A 21,716-nucleotide genomic window follows, 5' to 3' on the forward strand; every position below is an offset into this window, starting at 1 on the left:
CCATAGAGTCAATGCCTGGGAATATTCAGAGCCTAAAGAACAAAATTCAGGTTCTGACACGTGAGGTGGAAGAAGGGGAGGAGAAAGTAAAACAGGTAATTGTTTAATGATGCATATCTTGAGTCTGGATAAGTTTTTTAATGCTTATCTCTCAGCAAGACAACTTTTGAATGTAAGAAGAGAGAAATCAGCCTTTTGAAATAATCTGTAGCTTTCTATTTTTACTTTAGATGTTTCAAATAGATAGTGGGATACTCTGTCTTCCAGATCTTTCTCAGAAGAGTCTCAAAGCAGCCACACTTCAGGTAAATGCTCATTTGCCATATCAGCTGTATCATCAGTTGTGACTTGCATATATAAAACCATAATATCCTTTTCCTTTTTTTAAAGACAAATGATATCTATGATACGTTTGTAGGCACATTATTTTTCTGACTTGACAGAATAGTTTGAACATCTTATTTTGTGAGCATCTTTCATGTGGATCTCTCATTCTTGTCAATAACTGTATAACATTGCATTCTACCGTACTATAATTTGTGAATTACTGGTGGAAATAAATGATTTTTGCAGTTACAAATAATGCTCAGTATCGCTTGTATATGTATCTTTAGATATTTGTGTGGTTGTAACTGCAAGGTAGATTTCTGGAAGTAAATTCCAATAGTTGAGTTTGTTTATGCTTCTAATAATGGCCTATAACTCATCATGAAATAATGTTGTGTTATTTGTAGCAGACTATATACTGGGCTCTGTTTTCACAGGTTCCCAGTAGCTATTATGGTATAAATGTTTATAGTGGTAGAAACTCTTTAAGTTTCTTAAAAATAACTTAAAATAGTCCTATCTGTAATCCATTTAGAGTGAAAGAAAAGGGAATAGACAGAGGAAAAACAGAATAATACAAATTTGAAAGAATAGGAATGAGTTGATGATTAGTGAGTTTAGCTGATGAGTATATAAGGTTTAGTGTACCATTCTCTCTAAACATACATTTGACATTTCTCATAATAAAAGGTTAAAAACTATTTATATGGGTCAACATGGTCAAAAGGTACAAACCTGCAGGTATAAAATCAGTCATGGGGATGTAATGTAGATAACAGTGACTGTAGTCAATAACATTGTCCTGTATATTTCAAAGTTGTTAAGAGAGTAAATCTTAACAGTTCATATCACAAGAAGAATTTGTAACTATGTATGGTGCTAGATGTTAACTAGATGTTAACTAGACTTACCGTGGTGGTCATTTTGCAGTATACACAAATATTACATCATTGTGTGGTATACCTGAAGCTAATATGGTGTTATATGTCAATTATATCTCAGTTTTAAAAAATTTTAAACTAAGTGCTATTATACCCACAGAAAGAAATGTTGACATCAATTCCAAACCATAAAGCTCTTCAGAGAGACAGATATTCTCCATAACTCATCCCAGATAAAGAATATGTTAACTTTCAGGACGCCAGGGTGGCTCAGTTGGTTGGGCAGCTGCCTTCAGCTCAGGTCATGATCCCAGAATATGTTAACTTTCATCGAAGAAGCCTACCCTTTAAGAGTTTTTTAGTCTGTTCTGTATTAATTTAAAGTTTATGAGTTTGTAAAATTTAGCCTATGATAATACCGCTGAAGCTGAGGCTTCTTTGGGATTTATTTTCACCATACACTTAAAATTAGCCTCTGTAGATCTAGTAGCATCTAATGTAGTTCTAAAAACTGTTTTTAATTGTTGTCAAATCTAGCAACTCACATTTCTGTTGCTGTTTATCCAGTGGTTTTCCTGAGCTGCTCTCTAATGATTTACAATGGCTGAATCGAGTTCTTTTATTGATTAGTGCTGAGGAACTGTGATACTGTAATGCAATATATGGAAAGTGCGTAGAGTGCCTAGCACATAAAAACACAATTGTTTGCAGTCATTATTATTTAGTTCATGACTTGCATTTTCTATCTGGTCATCTGGAACTTGAGAAATCCCCAAATGCTTTTATTCTTTTACATAACCCTTTAGACCTTTTGTGACATAATTAAGATTTGCTAGGTGTGTTTACCTGTGGGAGTAGCATGAACATTTTATTTCTTTGGTTGGATTATTGACTAGATGATGAATATTTTCCACTGTCATCAAAGCATAATTTCATTTAAAAGGAACCTAAGCACATTTATTCCCTTAAAAGAAAAATCAAACAAAAAACCCCTTTCTGTAAACCTTTTCTCATTGTAATAATGTTAGGAATTAGTTGGACAGTTAGGTAGTCTGGACCAGGGTCCCCAACAAGAAAATATGGAAACAGGATAGCTAAGACAAAACAGTACAAATATCCTATTTTGCACTAGCATTTTGTTTTGCAGCCTTTGTAGAAATGACTTTTGCAAAATGATCTAAAATGAAACAAAGCATCTGTCACTATCATGAACCGGGGCAGTTAAGACATAAGTCCCCATATCTTAGCCCAAAAAGGCCATCAGCACATAAACATTAACATCACATATGTGTGATCAAAGCCCTGATCAGCATGCCTTAGAACACTTTGGTTGCTTAAAATAGTTCTCCAAAAGTGCTCATAAAAACCCCTAGACTTAGAAACTCCAATGCGACCCTCTCGGGTCCCCTTCCTCTTTGGGAGTTTTGTACTATTGCTCAATAAACTCTGCTTTGCTGGTTACCACTTTTTGTCTGGTCTACCTCCTCATTTTCGTAGTGGCATGACCAAGAACCTTGGGCATTAAAGAAACGAAATCCTGAAATACTTTCTTGGGATTTCATCCAGGATCTCCACCAACATAAAGGACATCTAACTCTGAGTAGCAGGAAGCGTCTCTCTCCATTTTGTTAAAACAGTGGACACCATCAGTCACGTAAGAGCGGATTAGCATGCCTGCCATTCTCATATCTCTGGTGACAGGCTCTCTGGGCTTCTTTCTGATTGATCCCCCAACATAAGTTGGGAGGACTCAGAACTCGTTTCAGGCTGGACCACTGGATGTGAGGGACCTAGAGAAAACTGAGCAGCAACTGAGGGTACTGACCAAGACTAACCTTTGGAGGACACTTGAAGGCTCTCTGAGGGACTTAGCTCCTTACATGCCCATCCAGGCATCGAGCGAAAAACCCTCTACTGCTCTTTTCTCAGACATCCTCTTGCAGATGGTTCAGGCGGCCTCCAAGGGATCATACACACAGTTCCCTGTCATGATGAGGAACAGCCTTACTCCTCTGCCATGTGCCCTGTGGTGGCATCTCTGACTCATACTCCTTACCACAGCTACTGGGTCAGATGGAAGAGTGTATTACTATACTGACCAGAAGGGCTGGCAACCAAGGCTTCCTTGGGGGCCTGGCCCATGCTGTGCATCAGGAAGCATCCCCCACTGGCACCACTTTAATCCCTATATTAGATCACTGGAATCATCTCTTTTGTGCATAGACAGAGAAGAAATGTGGGTTCTCTTTCTGCATAAATGATGGATAGGATCCAATCCCCACAAGCCTAGGTCTGTATTACCTGCCTGAAGGAGTACTCACACATGGTGGCAGGTACCACTTCACTACACCTGACAAATTGTTATTCCCATATCTATACTTTAAGGTAGACCCTTCCCCCACTGCCCAAAATTGGCTTCACCACCTATAGGTAGGAATGGCAAAACAGAGCTGGTAAACTAATGTCTACCCAGGCACCTTCCGTCTTCCCAAGTTCCCCATCATATCCCTCCAAAAGGTGGCCTTTACTAACCTCTTTTTGTGGCTATGCCTGACAGGACAATTCTGTTATGCCATTATGCCAACTTTCAACAAGCCAAAAGAAGTCTAGCATTTCCATTAACTACTCAGGGAGATTTAATAGGTCATAATTAGTACCCTCAAGTACCATGGGTAGGAAACAAGGGGACAAAAAAGAAAAATATTAGGGAGCCAAGGGTCACTCTCTAGAGTTAGGGCCAAGCCTGGGTAAGCACAACTACTCCCGGCACCTCACAGAATTGACACGGGCCTTGGTTGTCAGTCACATCAACAGCCCAGGCCATCAGATCAGAAAAGGTCTTCCTGATATATTATAAGGAACTGACTTAAGAGATGCCTTTTCCTCTCTTCCTATAGATGGGCAACTGCAATTCCCTGACCAACACCAGTACTCCTTTAAGATGCATCCTGAATATCTGGAAACATTTTGACCACAAACCTTGAAGAAAAGGCAACTTACTTTCTTTTGTAACAAGACATGGCCACAATATAAATTGGAGGAGGAGACATGGTCACCCGAGGGAAGTATCAATTACAATACTATTTTACAATTAGACTTGTTTTGCAAACATGAGGGAAAATGGAGAGAAGTACCCTATGTATAATGTTTCTGGGCCTTAAAGGAAAATAAGGGTCTGTGCCAGCAGTGTAGGATTGATTCCAGCCTCCTGGCTGCTCTCTCCTATGGCCGGCCACTTGGGAAAGGGCAGGAAGGGGGACAAAGGACTACCACACCCACACTGAAGGTATATAGGCAAATGGCACTCTCGCAGAAAATCATCCACCCCTAGTCTCTCCTTCCCTATGGCCTCAAGGTGTTTGTTGGGGTCTTAGGTCAGTTCCCTCTACATGGAACCTGGACTGGTACTTGGAGGCTCTATCCCTTCCAAGAACATGTACCTGGAGAAGGACCAAGGGAAAGGACTGCTGCTGTGGCTAGGGTATAGGAGCCCTTTTCATTGAAAGACTTGAGACAAAGGGGAACCTTGGAAAATTTTCCAACAACCCAGACAAATATATTGAAGCCTTCCAAAATCTCACGTGTTTGAATTAACATGGAATGATGAATTGCTCTCATTAAATCAAACCCTCTCCAAGGCAGAGAAATGTGGGATCCTGGCCACCACTGAAAAATATGGGGACAAACAGCAACTTCATTACCAGGGCATGGGTTAGCCCTTTGGTGACTTCCAGTTCCCAAATGGAGCCACATTTTCCTTGTCCAGTATCCCAATTGAAACCTAATGATCCCCTCAAAAATTGGTACTGAGCTCACTTCCAGGCTTGCGTCCTTGAGGGATTAAGAAGGTCAAAGACTAATTAAGCCTCTGAATTGTGCCAAGTTGCCTACCATCACCCAAATTCAAGAGGAAAACCCAATAGCCTTCTTAGGTTTAGAGAGGCTCTCATTAAATACAGCTATCTCCCCCAGTTCTCCCAAGGCAGAGATTATTCTCAAAGACAAATCTCTGAACTAGTTAGCCCCAGATACTCGATAAAAGTTGGTTGTTGGACCAGAGGGTCCCTAGAACGGCACTCATGAGCTGCTAACAAGACCTTTTACAATCAGGCCCAAAAGGAGAGTAAGGAACAAGAAAAGGGACTAAGATAGAAGTCCAAGACCCTAGTTCCAACTTATATATGCTTACCAACTTGGCCCCTCAAGGCTCTGCTACTAAATACCACTGAAGTGGGCCACCCACAGCACTGGAAGTGAGAATGTCCTCAAAAGGAAAAATCAAAGCCCTGCAACCCTGTACTATACGTGGAGGGGGAAACTGGGAATCTGAATGCCCTTGGGAATCTCAGTCTGCAAGGGCTCAGACAACCAGCACCCCCAACAGGGACTGGTGGGGCCCGGGGTTCTTCACAGTTACTCCCCAAGAACAGCTTACCAATGAAAACCCAGAGCCTCAGGTAATCCTGGAGATAGAAAGCCAGGCAATTTCCTTCTTGAAACTACATTCCACTCCAGGCCAACTGTCTAACCACAGCATTGTTGTTAAGGGTGTCACTGATCCAGTTTCATTTTTCTGCATGTGGCTGTACAATTTTCCCAATACCATTTGTTGAAGAGGCTGTCTTTTTTCCATTGGACATTCTTTCCTGCTTTGTCAAAGATTAGTTGACCATAGAGTGGAAGGTCTATTTCTGGGCTTCTGTTCCATTGATCTATGTGTCTCTTTTTGTGCCAGACCATACTGTCTTGATGATGACAGCTTTGTAATAGAGCTTGAAGTCTGGAATTGTGATGTCACCAACTTTGGCTTTCTTTTTCAATATTTCTCTGGCTATTCAAGGTCTTTTCTGGTTCCATATAAATTTTAGGATTATTTATTCCATTTCTTTGAAATAATGGATGGGATTTTGATAGGGATTGCATTAAACCTGTAGATTGCTCTAGGTAGCAGAGACATTTTCACAACATTTGTTCTTCCAAACCGTAAGCATGGAACATTTTTCCATTTCTTTGTGTCTTCCTCAATTTCTTTCATGAGTACTTTATAGTTACCCGAGTACAGATTCTTTGCCCCTTTGGTTAGGTTTATTCTGAGGTACCTTATGGTTTTGAGTGCAATTGTATATGGGATTGACTTCTAAATTTCTCTTTCTTCTGTCTTGTTGTTGGTGTATAGAAATGCAAATTATTTCTGTGCATTGATTTTATATCCTGACACTTTACTGAATTCCTGTACAAGTTCTAGCAGATCTGGAGTGGCATCTTTTGGGTTTCCCACATAAAGCATCATATCATCTGCAAAGAGTGATAGTTTGACTTCTTTGCCAATTTGGATGCCTTTAATTTCTTTTCATTGTCTGATTGCTGAGGCTAGGACTTCTAGTACTCTGTTAAAAAGGAGTGGTGATAATGGACATCCCTGCCATGTTCCTGACCTCAGCAGAAAAGCTTTCAGTTTTTCTTTATTAAGAATGATATTTACTGTGGGTTTTTTTATAGATGGCTTTGATGATATTGAGGTATGTGCCCTCTATCCCTCACTTTGAAGAGTTTTGATCAAGAAAGGATGCTGTACTTTGTCAAATGCTTTTTCAACATCTGAGAGTATCATATGGTTCTTATTCTTTCTTTTATTAATGTATAACACTGATTAATTTGCAGATGTTGAACCAATCTTGCAGCCCTGGAATAAATACCTCTTGGTTGTAGTGAATAATCCTTCTAATGTACCATTGTATCCACTGGGAGGTACTTTGGTGAGAATTTTCATCTGTGTTCCTCAATAATATTGGTCTATTACTTTCTTTTTTGATGGGGTCTTTGTCTGGTTTTGGGATCAAGGTAATGCTGGCCTCATTAAATGAGTTTGGAAGTTTTCCTTCCATTATTATTTTTTGGAATAACTTCAGGAGAATAGGAATTAATTCTTTTTTAAATGCTTGGTAGAATTCCCCTGGGAAACTGTCTGGCCCTGGAATCTTTAGCCTCCGTGTATTTGGGTTCTTTCCACATCTCCTCTTGTGATTGAGTTCTAGCTTCGAGCATTGTGGTCTGAAAATATGCAGGAAATGATCCCAATCTTTTGGTACCAGTAGAGACCTGCTTTGTGACTCTGGATGAGATCTATCCCAGAGAATGTTCCATGTGCACTAGAGAAGAATGTATATTCTGTTGTTTTGGGATGGAATGTTCTGAATATATCTGTGATGTCCATCTGGTCCAGTGCATCATTTAAGGCCTTTATTTCCTTTTTGATCTTTTGCTTGGATGATCTGTCTGTTTCAGTGGAGGGGGGGAGTGTTAAGTCCCCTACTATTATTGTATTATTGTCAATGTGTTTCTTTGATTTTGTTATTAATTGGTTTATATAGTTGGCTGCTCCCATGTTAGGGGCATAGATATTTAAAATTGTTAAATCTTCTTGTTGGAAAGACCCTTTGAGTATGATAGACTGTCCTTCCTCAACTTTTATTATACTCTTTGGCTTAAAATCTAATTGATCTGATCTAAGGATTGTCACTTCAGCTTTCTTTTGATGTCCATTAGCATGGTAAATTGTTTTCCACTCCCTTACTTTAAATCTGTAGGTGTTTTTGGGTCTAAAATGAGTTTCTTATAGACAGCATATTGATGGATTTTGTTTTTTTTTTAATCCATTGTGATACCCTGTGTCTTTTGATTGGGGCATTTAGCCCATTTACATTCAGGGTAATTATTGAGACATGAATTTATTGCCATCATTTTGCCTGTAAGGTGATTGTTAGTGTATATTGTCTCTGTTCCTTTCTGGTCTACTACTTTTAGGCTCACTCTTTGCTCAGAGGACCCTTTCAATATTTTCTGTAGGGCTGGTTGGGTGTTTGCAAATTCTTATCATTTTTGTTTGTCTTGGAAGCATTTTATCTCCTATTTTCAATGATAGCTTAGCTAGATATAATATTCTTGGCTGCATGTTTTTCTCGTTTAGTGCTTTGAATATATCCTGCCAGTTCTTTCTAGCCTGCCAGGTCCTTGTGGATAAGTCTGCTGCCAATCTAATATTTTTACCATTATAATTTTTTTTTTTTTTTACCATTTTTACCAATCTAACATTGTATATTACAGACTTCTTGTCCTGGGCTACTTTCAGGATTTTCTCTTTGTCACTAGGACTTTTGAGTTTTTCTATTAGATGACAATGTGTGGACCTATTATTATTGATTTTGAGGGGGGTTTTCTGTGCCTCATGGATTTTGATGCTTGTTATTTTTGCCATATTAGGGAAATTCTCTACAATAATTCGCTCCAATATACCCTCTGCCTCCCTCTCTCTTTCTTCTTCTTCTGGAATCCCAATTATTCTAATGTGTTTTATTTTATGGTATCACTTATCTCTTGAAGTCCTGTTAGTGGTCCAGTAATTGTTTGTCTCTCTTTTGCTCAGTTGCTTTATTCTCCATCATTTGGTCTTCTATATCACTAATGCTCTATTCTACCTCCTTTATCCTATCAGTAAGAGCCTCCATTTTTTATTGCACCTCATTAATAGCTTTTTTTATTTCAGCTTGGATAGATTTTAGTTCTTTTATTTCTCCAGAGAGGGCTTTTTTTTTTCTCCAAGCAGTATTTCTCTAATATCTTCCATGCCTTTTTAAAGCCCAGCTAGAACCTTGAGAATCATCATTCTTTTTTTTATTAATTTTTTAATTTTAATTTTTTTATAAACATATAATATATCTTTATCCTCAGGGGTACAGGTCTGTGAATCACCCAGTTTACACACTTCAAAGCACTCACCAAAGCACATACCCTCCCCAATGTGCATAACCCCACCCCCCTTCTCCAAACCCCCCTCTCCCCAGCAACCCTCAGTTTGTTTTGTGAGATTAAGAGTCACTTATGGTTTGTCTCCCTCCTAATCCATCTTGTTTCATTTATTCTTCTCCTACCCCCTTAAGCCCCCATGTTGCATCACCACTTCCTCATATCGGGGAGATCATATATATGATAGTTGTCTTTCTCCACTTGACTTATTTCACTAAGCATGATACGCTCTAGTTCCATCCATGTTGTCACAAATGGCAAGATTTCATTTCTTTTGATGGCTGCATAGTATTCCATTGTGTATATATACCACATCTTCTTGATCCATTCATCTATTGATGGACATCTAGGTTATTTCCATGGTTTGGCTATTGTGGACATTGCTGCTATAAACATTCGGGTGCACATGCCCCTACAGATTACTACGCTTGTATCTTTAGGGTAAATACCCAGTAGTGCTATTGCTGGGTCATAGGGCAGTTCTATTTTCAACATTTTGAGGAACCTCCATGCTGTTTTCCAGAGAAGTTGCACCAGCTTGCATTCCCACCAACAGTGTAGGAGGGTTCCCCTTTCTCCACATCCTTGCCAGCATCTGTCATGTCCTGACTTGTTAATTTTAACTATTCTGACTGGTGTGAGGTGATATCTCATTGTGGTTTTGATTTGTATTCCCTGATGCCGAGTGATACAGAGCACTTTTTCATGTGTCTGTTAGCTATCTGGATGTCTTCTTTGCAGAAATGTCTGTTCATGTCCTCTGCCCATTTCTTGATTGGATTATTTGTTCTTTGGGTGTCAAGTTTGCTAAGTTCTTTATAGATTTTTGACACTAGCCCTTTATCTGATATGTCGTTTGCAAATATCTTCTCCCATTCTGTCAGTTGTCTTTTGGTTTTGTTAACTGTTTCCTTTGCTGTGCAAAAGCTTTTGATCTTGATAAAATTCCAATAGTTCATTTTTTCCCTTGCTTCCCTTGCCTTTGGCGATGTTCCTAGGATGATGTTGCTGCGGTTGAGGTTGAAGAGGTTGCTGCCTGTGTTCTCCTCAAGGATTTTGATGGATTTCCTTCTCACATTGAGGTCCTTCATCCATTTTGATTCTATTTTCATGTGTGGTGTAAGGAAATGGTCCAATTTCATTTTTTTGCATGTGGCTGTCCAATTTTCCCAACACCATTTATTGAAGAGGCTGTCTTCTTTCCATTGGACATTCTCTTTTATGCTTTGTCGAAGATTAGTTGACCATAGAGTTGAGGGTCTATTAATGGGCTTTCTATCTGTTCCATTTTGCTATCTGTTCCATTTTGCTATCTGTTCCATTGATCTATGTGACTGTTTTGTGCCAGTACCATGCTGTCTTGATGATGACAGCTTTGTAGTAGATCTTGAAGTCCGAAATTGTGATGCCACCAACGTTGGCTTTCTTTTTCAATATTCCTTTGGCTATTCGAGGTCTTCCCTGGTTCAATATAAATTTTAGGAATATATGCTCCAATTCTTTGAAAAAGATGAATGGTACTTTGATAGGAATTGCATTAAATGTGTAGATTGCTTTAGGTAGCATAGACATTTTCACAATATTTATTCTTCCAATCCAGGAGCATGGAACATTTTTCCATTTCTTTGTGTCTTCCTCAATTTCTTTCCTGAGTATTTTTTAGTTTTCTGAGTATAGATTCTGTGCCTCTTTGGTTAGGTTTATTCCTAGATATCTTATGGTTTTGGGTGCAATTGTAAATGGGATTGACCTCTTAATTTCTCTTGTTGTTGGTGTAGAGAAATGCAACTGATTTCTGTGCATTGATTTTATATCCTGACACTGTACTGAATTCCTGTACAAGTTCTAGCAGTTTTGGAGTGCAGTCTTTTGGGTTTTCCACATAAAGCATCATATCATCTGCAAAGAGTGATAATTTGACTTCTTTGCTGATTTGGATGCCTATAATTTCCTTTTGTTGTCTGATTGCTGAGGCTAGGACTTTTAGTACTGGGTTGAATAGCAGTGGTGATAATGGACATCCCTGCCGTGTTCCTGACCTTAGCGGAAAAGCTTTCAGTTTTTCTCCATTGAGAATGATATTTGCGGTGGGTTTTTCATAGATGGCTTTGATGATATTGAGGTATGTGCCCTCTATCCCTACATTGAAGAGTTTTGATCAGGAAGGGATGCTGTACTTTGTCAAATGCTTTTTCAGCATCTATTGAGAGTATCATATGGTTCTTGTTCTTTCTTTTATTGATGTGTTGTATCACATTGACTGATTTGTGGATGTTGAACCAACCTTGCAGCCCTGGAGTAAATTCCACTTGGTCGTGGTGAATAATTATTTTAATGTACTGCTGAATCTTATTGGCTAGTATTTTGGTGAGAATTTTCGCATCTGTGTTTATCAAGGATATTGGTCTATAGCTCCATTTTTTAATGGGATCCTTGTCTGGTTTTGGGATCAAGGTGATGCTGGCCTCATAAAATGAATTTGGAAGTTTTCCTTCCCTTTCTATTTTTTGGAACAGTTTCAGGAGAATAGGAATTAGTTCTTCTTTAAATATTTGGTAGAATTCCCCTGGGAAGCCGTCTGGCCCTGGGCTTTTGTTTGTTTGGAGATTTTTAATGACTGTTTCAATCTCCTTACTAGTTATGGGTCTGTTCAGGCTTTCTATTTCTTCCTGGTTCAGTTGTGATAGTTTATATGTTTCTAGGAATGCATTCATTTCTTCCAGATTGTCAAATTTGTTGGTGTAGAGCTACTCATAGTATGTTCTTATAATTGTTTGTATTTCTTTGGTGTTAGTTGTGACCTCTCCTCTTTCATTCATGATTTTATTTATTTGGGTCCTTTCTCTTTTCTGATAAGTCTGGCCAGAGGTTTATCAATTTTATTAATTCTTTCAAAGAACCAGCTCCTAGTTTCGTTGATTTGTTCTATTGTTTTTTTGGCTTCTATTTCATTGATTTCTGCTCTGATCTTTATGATTTCTCTTCTCCTGCTGGGTTTAGGGTTTCTTTCTTGTTCTTTCTCCAGCTTCTTTAGGTGTAAGGTTAGGTTGTGTACCTGAGATCTTTCTTGTTTCTTGAGAAAGGCTTGTACTGCTATATATTTTCCTCTTAGAACTGCCTTTGTTGTGTCCCACAGATTTGGAATAGTTGTGTTTTCATTATCATTTGTTTCCATGATTTTTATCAATTCTTTTTTAATTCCTGACCCATTAACTCTTTAGAAGAATAGTGTTTAGTCTCCATGTATTTGGGTTCTTTCCAACCTTCCTCTTGTGGTTGTTCTAGCTTCAGAGCATTGTGGTCTGAAAATATGCAGGGAATGATCCCAATCTTTTGATACCAGTTGAGTCTTGATTTAGGACTGAGGATGTGATCTATTCTGGAGAATGTTCCATGTGCACTAGAGATGAATGTGTATTCTGTTGCTTTGGGATGAAGTGTTCTGAATATATCTGTGATGTCCATCTGGTCCAGTGTGTCGTTTAAGGCCTTTATTTCCTTGCTGATCTTTTGCTTGGATGATCTGTCCATTTCAGTAAGGGGAGTGTTAAAGTCCCCTACTATTATTGTATTATTGTTGATGTGTTTCTTTGATTTTGTTATTAATTGATTTATATAGTTGGCTGCTCCCACGTTGGGGGCATAGATATTTAAAATTGTTAGCTCTTCTTGTTGGACAGACCCTTTGATTATGATATAATGTCCTTCCTCATCTCTTATTATAGTCTTTGGCTTAAAATCTAATTGATCTGATATAAGGATTGCCACTCCTGCTTTCTTCTGATGTCCATTAGCATGGTAAATTCTTTTCCACCCCCTCACTTTAAATCTGGAGGTGTCTTCAGGCTTAAAATGAGTTTCTTGTAGGCTACATATAGATGGGTTTTGTTTTTTTATCCATTCTGATACCCTGTGTCTTTTGACAGGGGTATGTAGCACATTAACATTCACGCTAACTATTGAGAGTTATGAATTTAGTGCCATTGTATTGCCTGTAAGGTGATTGTTACTGTACATGGTCTGTTCCTTTCTGATCTACCACTTGTAGGCTCTCTCTTTGCTTAGAGGACCCCTTCCAATATTTCCTGTAGATCTGGTTTGGTGTTTGCAAATTCTTTCAGTTTTTGTTTGTCCTGGAAGCTTTTAATCTCTCCTTCTATTTTCAATGATAGCCTAGCTGGATATAGTATTCTTGGCTGCATGTTTTTCTCGTTTTGTGCTCTGAAAATATCATGCCAGCTCTTTCTGGCCTGCCAGGTCTCTGTGGATAAGTCTGCTGCCAATCTAATATTTTTACCATTTTATGTTACAGACTTCTTTTCCCGGGCTGCTTTCAGGATTTTCTCTTTGTCACTGAGACTTGTAAATTTTACTATTAGGTGACAGGGTGTGGGCCTATTCTTATTGATTTTGAGGGGCGTTCTCTGAGCCTCCTGAATTTTGATGCTTGTTCCCTTTCCCTTTAATACATATAGCCATATTGGGGAAATTCTCCCCAATAATTCTCTCCAGTATACCTTCTGCTCCCCTCTCTCTTTCTTCTTCTTCTGGAATCCCAATTATTCTAATGTTTTTTCATCTTATGGTGTCACTTATCTCTCAAGTTCTCCCCTCGTGATCCAGTAGCTGTTTGTCCCTCTTTTGCTCAGCTTCTTTATTCTCTGTCATTTGGTCTTCTATATCACTAATTCTTTCTTCTGCCTCATTTATCCTAGCAGTGAGAGCCTCCATTTTTGATTGCACCTCATTAATAGCTTTTTTTATTTCAACTTTGTTAGATTTTAGTTATTTTATTTCTCCAGAAAGGGCTTTTATATCTCTCGAGAGGGTTTCTGTACTATCTTCTATGCCTTTTTCTAGCCTGGCTAGAACCTTGAGAATTATCATTCTGAACTCTAGATCTGACATATTACCAATGTCTGTATTGAATAGGTCCCTAGCCTTCGGTACTGCCTCTTGTTCTTTTTTTTTTGTGTGTGTGTTGAATTTTTTCCATCTTGTCATTTTTTCCAGATAAGAGTATATGAAGGAGCAAGTAAAATACTAAAAGGGTGGCAACAACCCCAGGAAAATATGCTTTAACCAGATTAGAAGAGATCCCAAATTGTGAGCGGGTAGAAAGGGGATAAAAAGAGGTTCAAAAAGGAAGAAAGAAAAAAAAAAAAAGAAAAAGAAAAGAAAAAAAAAAGAAAAGAATTTTAAAAAAAGAAAACAAATAAGAAAAATATAAAAAAGAAAAAATATATATATTAGATAAACTAGTTAAGAAATGTTCAAAAATAAAAAGGTAAAAGTTAAAAAAAAAATTAACCAGAAGGCGTGAAAAAAAAACAATAAATGAAAAAGAAAAAAATTAAATTAAGTGCAAGACTAATAAAAATCACAGGGAAAAAGCCATGAGTTCCGTGCTTTGCTTTCTCCTCTTCTGGAATTCTGCTGCTCTCCTTGGTATTGAAACCGCACTCCTTGGTAGGTGAACTTGGTCTCGGCTGGATTTCTTGTTGATCTTCTGGGGGAGGGGCCTGGTGTAGTGATTCCCAAGTGTCTTTGCCCCAGGCGGAATTGCACTGCCCTTATCAGGGGCCGGGGTGAGTAATCCTCTCGAGTTTGCTTTCAGGAGCTTTTGTTCCCTGAGCGCTTTCCGTAGAGTTCTGGAGCACGGGGAATACAAATGGCGGCCTCCTGGTCTCCCGCCCGGAAGACCCGAGAGCCCAGGGCCCCACTTCTCAGTGCGCCCTCAGAGAACAGCGCCCAGTTACTCCCGTCTGCCTGACCTCCGGCCGCGCTCCGAGCTCACCGAGCCTGCGACCGGTTCAAGGTAACACGGAGCTGTGAGCTTACTGTGGGCTCTGTCTCTGTAGCCGGCTTTCCCGTTCCAATACCCACAAGCTCTGCGAAACTCAGACACCCCCAATCCTTCTGTGACCCCGGGACCTGAGGCCACGCTGACCCCGCGTGGGCTTTGCCCCAGTTTAGCCTCTGGAGCGATGTTCCTCAGCGGAACAGACTTTAAAAGTCCTGATTTTGTGCGTCGTTGCTCCGCCGCTTGCCGGGAGCCGGCCCCTCCCCCCGGGGTCTATCTTCCCGTCGCTTTGGATTCACTTCTCCGCCGGTCCTACCTTTCAGAAAGTGGTTGTTTTTCTGTTTCCAGAATTGCTGTTTTTCTTCTCTTCGATCTGCTGATGGATTTTCAGGTGTTTGCAATCTTTAGATAAGCTACCTAGCTGATCTCCGGCTAGCTGAAGTAGTCTCAGCCTGCTACTTCTCCGCCATCTTGACTCCTACCCTTTAAAAAGATTTTTTTAAAGAAAGATATTGTTAAGATAAACTGGTTAAAAGACGTTAAAAGAGGAAAGAGGAAAAGTTAACAAAATTAGAATAAGAAAAAGAAATTTAATAAAATTAATTAACTTTGTAAGACTAAGGAATCATGGGGGAAAGCCATGAATTCCAGGCTTTGCTTTCCCCCCCTTTGGAATTCTGCTATTTTTGATCAGTGAGCTAGGTCTTTGCTGGGTGTTCTTGCTGATTTTCTAGGGGAGGGGCCTGTTGTAGTGATTCTCAAATGTCTTTGCCCAAGGCAGAATTGCTCTGCCCTTGCCAGGGATCAGGCTAAGTAATCTTAGCTCTCAGGCGCTTTTGTTCCCTGAAGACTTTCTTTGGAGCTCTGGAGGATGGGAATGAAAACAGCCTCTCAATTTCTGGCCCAGAGAAGCAGAGAGCTTGGAGCCGCACTCCTCAGTGTGTCCTTGGAGAAATACCCTCAATCACTCCTGTCTCATTGGTCTCTGGCTCCACACCCGGACTGTGACTGAGCATTTCTGTCTCTGACACACAGTCCCATTTGGAGTCTTCAAACCCAACAGATTCCTTCTGGTCTGCTCTTCCAGGGGCATTTCCCCAGATCTGACACTTGTGGGGTCTCTGCTCAAAGAGCAAGTAGTCTAACAGTGCCACAGATCACAATATAAGGTAACCCCCACGCTGAGAGCTCACTCCTCAGCTTTGTCTCTGTAGCCACCTTCCCCGCTTTAATACATATAGCTCTGCTACACTCAGACTCCCCCCCCCATCCTTCTGTGACCCCATGGGACCTGAGACCATGCTGTCCCCATAAGGGCTCTACCCCCGCTTACCTTCTGAAGTGATGTCCTCTGTGGAGCAGACTTCTGAAAGTTCCAATTTTGTGCTCTGCTGCTCAGCCGCTTGATAGGAGCCAGCCCCTCCCCCAGCGGTCTATCTTCCCCTCACGTCGGATTCACTTCTGTGCACGTCCTATCTTTCAGAAAGTGGTTGATTTTCTGTTTCTAGAATTGCTGCTCTTCTTCTCTTTGATCTCCTGTTTGATTTGTAGGTGTTTGAAATGGTTTGATAACTATCTAACTGATCTCCTGCTACCTGATGTCATCTCAGCCTGCTATTCCTCTGCCATCTTGACTCCTCCCATAGAAGCTGATATTTATCCTCAGGTCTGGGCAACTCAGGGAGAATTAGGCTTGGTCTTAACTGCAGTGTCTGGCCACATACACCTTAAAGACCTCATAACTTTCCCTTTCCCTCATAACAATACCCTCTAAAACCAGAAGCAAGGGATGGACTAATAAAAATCATAAATAATCTAAAGCAGCAGGGTCTCTTAAAACAATGCAACATCCCATGTATCACCCCAATTTTAGGAGTAAAGAAACCTTATGAGGAGGCACTGGGTGGCTCAGTTGGTTGAGTGTCTGCTTTAGGTTTGGGTCATGATCCCAGAGTCCTGGGATGCAGTCCTGCATTGGGGTTCCCCCTCGTGGGAAGTCAGCTTCTCCCTCTGTCCCTCCCCAACTCAAGCGCACATGCTCTCTCTCTCTCAAATAAATAAAATATTTAAACAAAAATAAAGAAAGAGAGAGAGAAAGATAGAAAGGAAGAGTGAGAGAGAAACCTAGTGGGGAATGGGCATAGTATAAGACCTCGGCATTATCATTGAGGCTGTGGACACAGTTCATACTGTGTTTATAAACCTTCATGTCCTACTGGCTCAAATCCCCTTAAACAGCAGTAGACTTAAAAGATGCCTTCTATTGCATTCCTCTTGATTCAAATTCTCATTTCCTGTTTGTATTCAAGGACCCCACTAATCCAACCACCCAACTAATATAGACAATTTTACCCCACGGGTTCCAAGATAGTCCCCATTTATTTGGACAAGCCTGTCCCAAGATCTCCCAGATTTTTCAGCTGAAATCTGCATCCTACTGTAGTATGTAGACAATCTCCCCTTATGTGTCTCCTTTGAGCAAAGCATTCAAACTGGCACCCAAAAACTTTTCAACTTCCTGGATAGAAAAGGATATAAGGTTTCTCAGAGCAAGGTACAATTATGTAAGACATTTGTCAAGTATGTGGGCATGGTCCTCACAGATGAGACAAGGAGACTGGTAGAAGATAGGGTTTGACTTATTACCTCCTATCATCCCCCTAATATTAAAACAAGTAAAAGGGTTTGGGGGCATAACTGGGTGCTGTCACTTGTGGATACCAGGGTATGGAGAAATAACATACCCTCTTTATCAGTTGATGAAAACCCACCATTTCCCTCCTATTAATGTGAACTCAAGTCAGAAAAAGCTTTTAAAAGCCTCAGAGGGGCCTTGCTCAGTGCCACAGCTTTAAGTCTTCTTTCTGAGAGGGCTAAAAACACATATGTGACAAAAAGAAAAGGAATGGCATTGGGTGTCCATATCCAGGCAATAGTGGCAGACACCAGAGGCTACCAAACTGACTTTGGAACAGGATCTTACCATACACAACCCCCATAATATTCAAGGTCTCCTGTCAACCAATGGCTCAGACAGCTGCCTCCTATGATACCAGCCACTACTGGAGGGTCCAGTCATGCAAATAAAAACCAACCAATTTCTACCGGGAACCCTTAGATAGATCTCTGGGGATGGAGATACCTGTTTTTAAACAGCACCCCGGACCATCACGAAACAGTTATATGGGTCATTGCTCCCTTTCCCTGATGGCAGTTAGTGTCACTTCTTCAGATGGGAGCAAGTTAGGAGTTAGTTGGAAGTTAAGTAGTCTGGGCCAAGGTCCCCAGCAACAAAACATGGAATCAGGGCAGCTAAGACAAAACAGTGCTAATATCCTGTTTTGCACCTTAGACAAGACTACACTAGAATTTTATTTTGCAGCCTTTTCAGAAATAACTTCTGTAAAACATCTTAAAATGAAACATTTAACCACAAAGCATTTGTCACTATCACAAGCTGGGGCACTTAAGGCATAAATCCCCACATCAGCCCCAAAATATCATCAGCACATAATGACCAAAGCCCTGATGTAGTACACCTGAGGACACCCTGGTTGCTTAAGATATTTCTGGGAAAGAGCTCTTAAAACCCCCTGGGTTTAGAAACTCCAAGGTGAGTCCCCTTGAAGGTCCCCTCCCTCTCTGGGAGTTTTGTACTATCGCTCAATAAACTCTTCTTTGCTGCCCACCATTCCTCGTCTGGCCTGCCTCTTCTTTCTTTGAAGTGGCATGCCCAAGAACCATGGGCATTAAAGGAGAAGAAATTCTGAAACGATAGTAAGTATATACATGTGAATAAATTACAACTTAAGTATATTAAAAATCTTTTCTAGTCACTATAGTATTTTGTCTGTTTTGCTTTTATTTACTTGTAAAATAAAATATCTGCAATTTCTAATTATTTTCTTTCTAGCCTAGAGTATCTTGTCAGTTAGGGTAGAAGATACCACAATTCTGTTGATACCCTCCAGGCAGAAATGGCCAAAACCTCAGCTTTAGCTAAACAAATTCAGTGCAATGAATTTGCACTGAATCACAGTGAGGGAGACCACATTTTCATGTGGAACCCTGGGGAGCTTAGGAAAAGAGTCAAAAACAATATCCTCTTAGGAAATAATAGTTGAGGAGAACATTAGTGGGTTTTAGAAGAAAAGTCTTCAAGAAAGGAAACCTGTAGCGCAGCATTTGAAGAAAATATGTTTGTGTCCTTTGGACCCGCTATATGCCAGGCAAAGCCACTAAAAGAGAATACAAAATCTCCATAAAACCCCTCACTTGGAAACTTAGAACTTCTTGTTTTTAGAGTGATGAATAGAGCCCCAACTCACTAATTTTTTTATCATTAATCATGATGTTTATTATGGCTTTCATTGGGGAGGGAGAAGTTAGATTAAAGTCTGTTGTTTCTCTCGGAACATCTACTCAACAGTGACTGTTCAGCTGGGATTCTAACTCACCACTTTTGCTGAGTGATATTTTTCACCATGCACAGACTGGTCAAATAACCCTCTTACAGCTTTTAAAGGTATGTGATATGATTTTGATGGATCTACTGTATCTTCTGGCAGAGAGCAGGCAATCCAAAACGTACATGATATTTTATTTAAAGGCTAAATTTCGGTGTGCCCTTTGTGAAGAATTTAAGAGTTAACTACAGACCCAGATACAACTAAAATTCAACTGCACGTGATCCCAGTCATTCAGATGGCGGCCCTCCTTTGTAGCATCTTCATTTGCCTAAGCTCTCACACGCACAAGTCATGACAACAGTACATCTCCTCTCCACAACACTTGTCACAGGCTTTCATGTGTAAAACACACATATTTTGGGATGGAAGACATACAATATAAATACACAGTGTCAGAGAAGGAAGGTAAATTGTGATTTGGGAGACAAATGGGTATCGTGTACAGATATGTAGCAGAGCTTCATACACTGTCAGTTGTTCAAAATTCTCATTTTTTAGGAACCTTTCCATTTTCCCCAACTTTAAGTTGTTTAACAAACAACTGTTATGTTTAAAAAACAGGTTTTGCTTAAATATTAGACACCTGAACTGGAACCTAAAATTAAGGGATATAACTTCCTTTATTTGGTTGGATAGAATTTCCTGACATTCTCTACCCAAACTTAATGCAGGTGCGCCTGTCAAACTTAGTATGTAAGTCATTTAGGTTGGCTTCGTTTCGAAACACAAGTCTTCTAAATCCTCTCATGTTTCATTCATTGTCAACAAACACTCAGCTTTGAGGAGAGGAGAAGAAAGAAGGAAAGCAAGAGCATAGAAAAGTTCAGATTTCCCATTTGTATTTTTGTCATGTAAAAAGTAAGTAAGCCATTTCTTTTTTTTTTTTTTTTTTTTGTATTCCAACTAGCATTTCTTTTTTTTTTTTTTTTTTTTTAGATTTTATTTATTATTTATTTGACAGAGAGAGATCACAAGTAAGCAGAGAGGCAGGCAGACAGAGAGAGGAGGAAGCAGGCTCCCTGCTGAGCAGAGAGCCCGATGCGGGACTCGATCCCAGGACCCTGAGATCATGACCTGAGCCGAAGTCAGCGGCTTACCCCACTGAGCCACCCAGGCGCCCCCAACTAGCATTTCTTAAGAGTTGCTGGCACTAACTATATTTCTTTGCTACTAAACCTCACCTAGGGCTCGGTGCCCAGCAGAGAGTTTGCTTCAAGATTCTCTCTTTCTACTACCCCTCCCCTCACCCCCCCCAAATAAATAAATATTTTTTAAAAAAGTAATCAATATACCCAGATCAATAAAGGCAGTCTGCCTTTCCCATCCAGTAATTGTCATCTAATACAATTTCTCTAGCCACGTTAAGCTACCAGCTATCTATCCATTGTGTTACTTTATAAGCATCTTCAAGTACAGAATTTCCCAGGGACACTTGGGTGACTCACATGATGAAGCATCCAACTGTTGATTTCAACTCAGGTCACAATTTCAGGGTCATGAGTTCAATCCCAGCTTGGGGCTCCCCATTCAGCAGGGTCTCTGCTTGAGATTCTCTCCCACTCCTCTCCCTCTGCCCTTCCCCCCCATTCTCTCTCTCTCTCTCAAAAGAAATGAAAAAATCTTAAAAAAAAAAAAATTAAAGAAAAAGGAAAAGGACACCTGGGTGTCTCTGTTAGTTAAGTGCCTGCTTTTGGCTCAGGTCATGATCCCAGGGATGTGGGAATCCCTTCTCAGGCTCCCTGCTCAGTGAGAAACATGTTTCTCCCTCTGCCTGCTACTCCCCCTGCTTGTTCTCTCTCTCTCTCTGTCTGACAAATAAATATAATAAATATTAAAGAAAAAAAGTATGCCCTGACTTTCCCCCTTATTGGATATTCACTTTACGAGACATAAAGATGATAAACAGTAGTATCCTCCCATACAACCACATTCAAATTGAAGCACTCTACACATGCCACTGAAATATTCACACTGTTATTATCCCAAAGCTCAGGTATTGCATTGTGGGCCAAGATGCCCATGCAAATATTTACATGTCACTTGAAATTGCAACCATCTGAGGAAACAAGTAAAATCTTTTCATTTAAAAGATTAGGGAAAGAGAATTAAAATTATCAGAAATGCTGTCAATTCCACAAGTATATGCTTTAGAGATTATCCCTTAGGGTAGAAAAATCATTTCTTCAAAATAGACGAAAATATAGGGGCACCTAGGTGACTCAGTCTGTTAAGCGTCTGCCTTTGGCTCAGGTGATGATCTCAGGGTCCTGGGATCAAGTCCCAGGTCCAGCTCCCTGTTCAGTGGGAAGTCTGCTTCTCCCTTTGCCTCTGCCTCTGCCCTATGCTCATGCACTTTCCCTGTGTCTTGCCCTCTCTTTCAAGTAAATAAATAAAATCTTTAAAATATAGGTGAAAATATATAAGAGGGCAATA

This window comes from Mustela lutreola, chromosome 6 (genome assembly GCF_030435805.1).
Source record: "Mustela lutreola isolate mMusLut2 chromosome 6, mMusLut2.pri, whole genome shotgun sequence".
NCBI lineage: Eukaryota > Metazoa > Chordata > Mammalia > Carnivora > Mustelidae > Mustela > Mustela lutreola.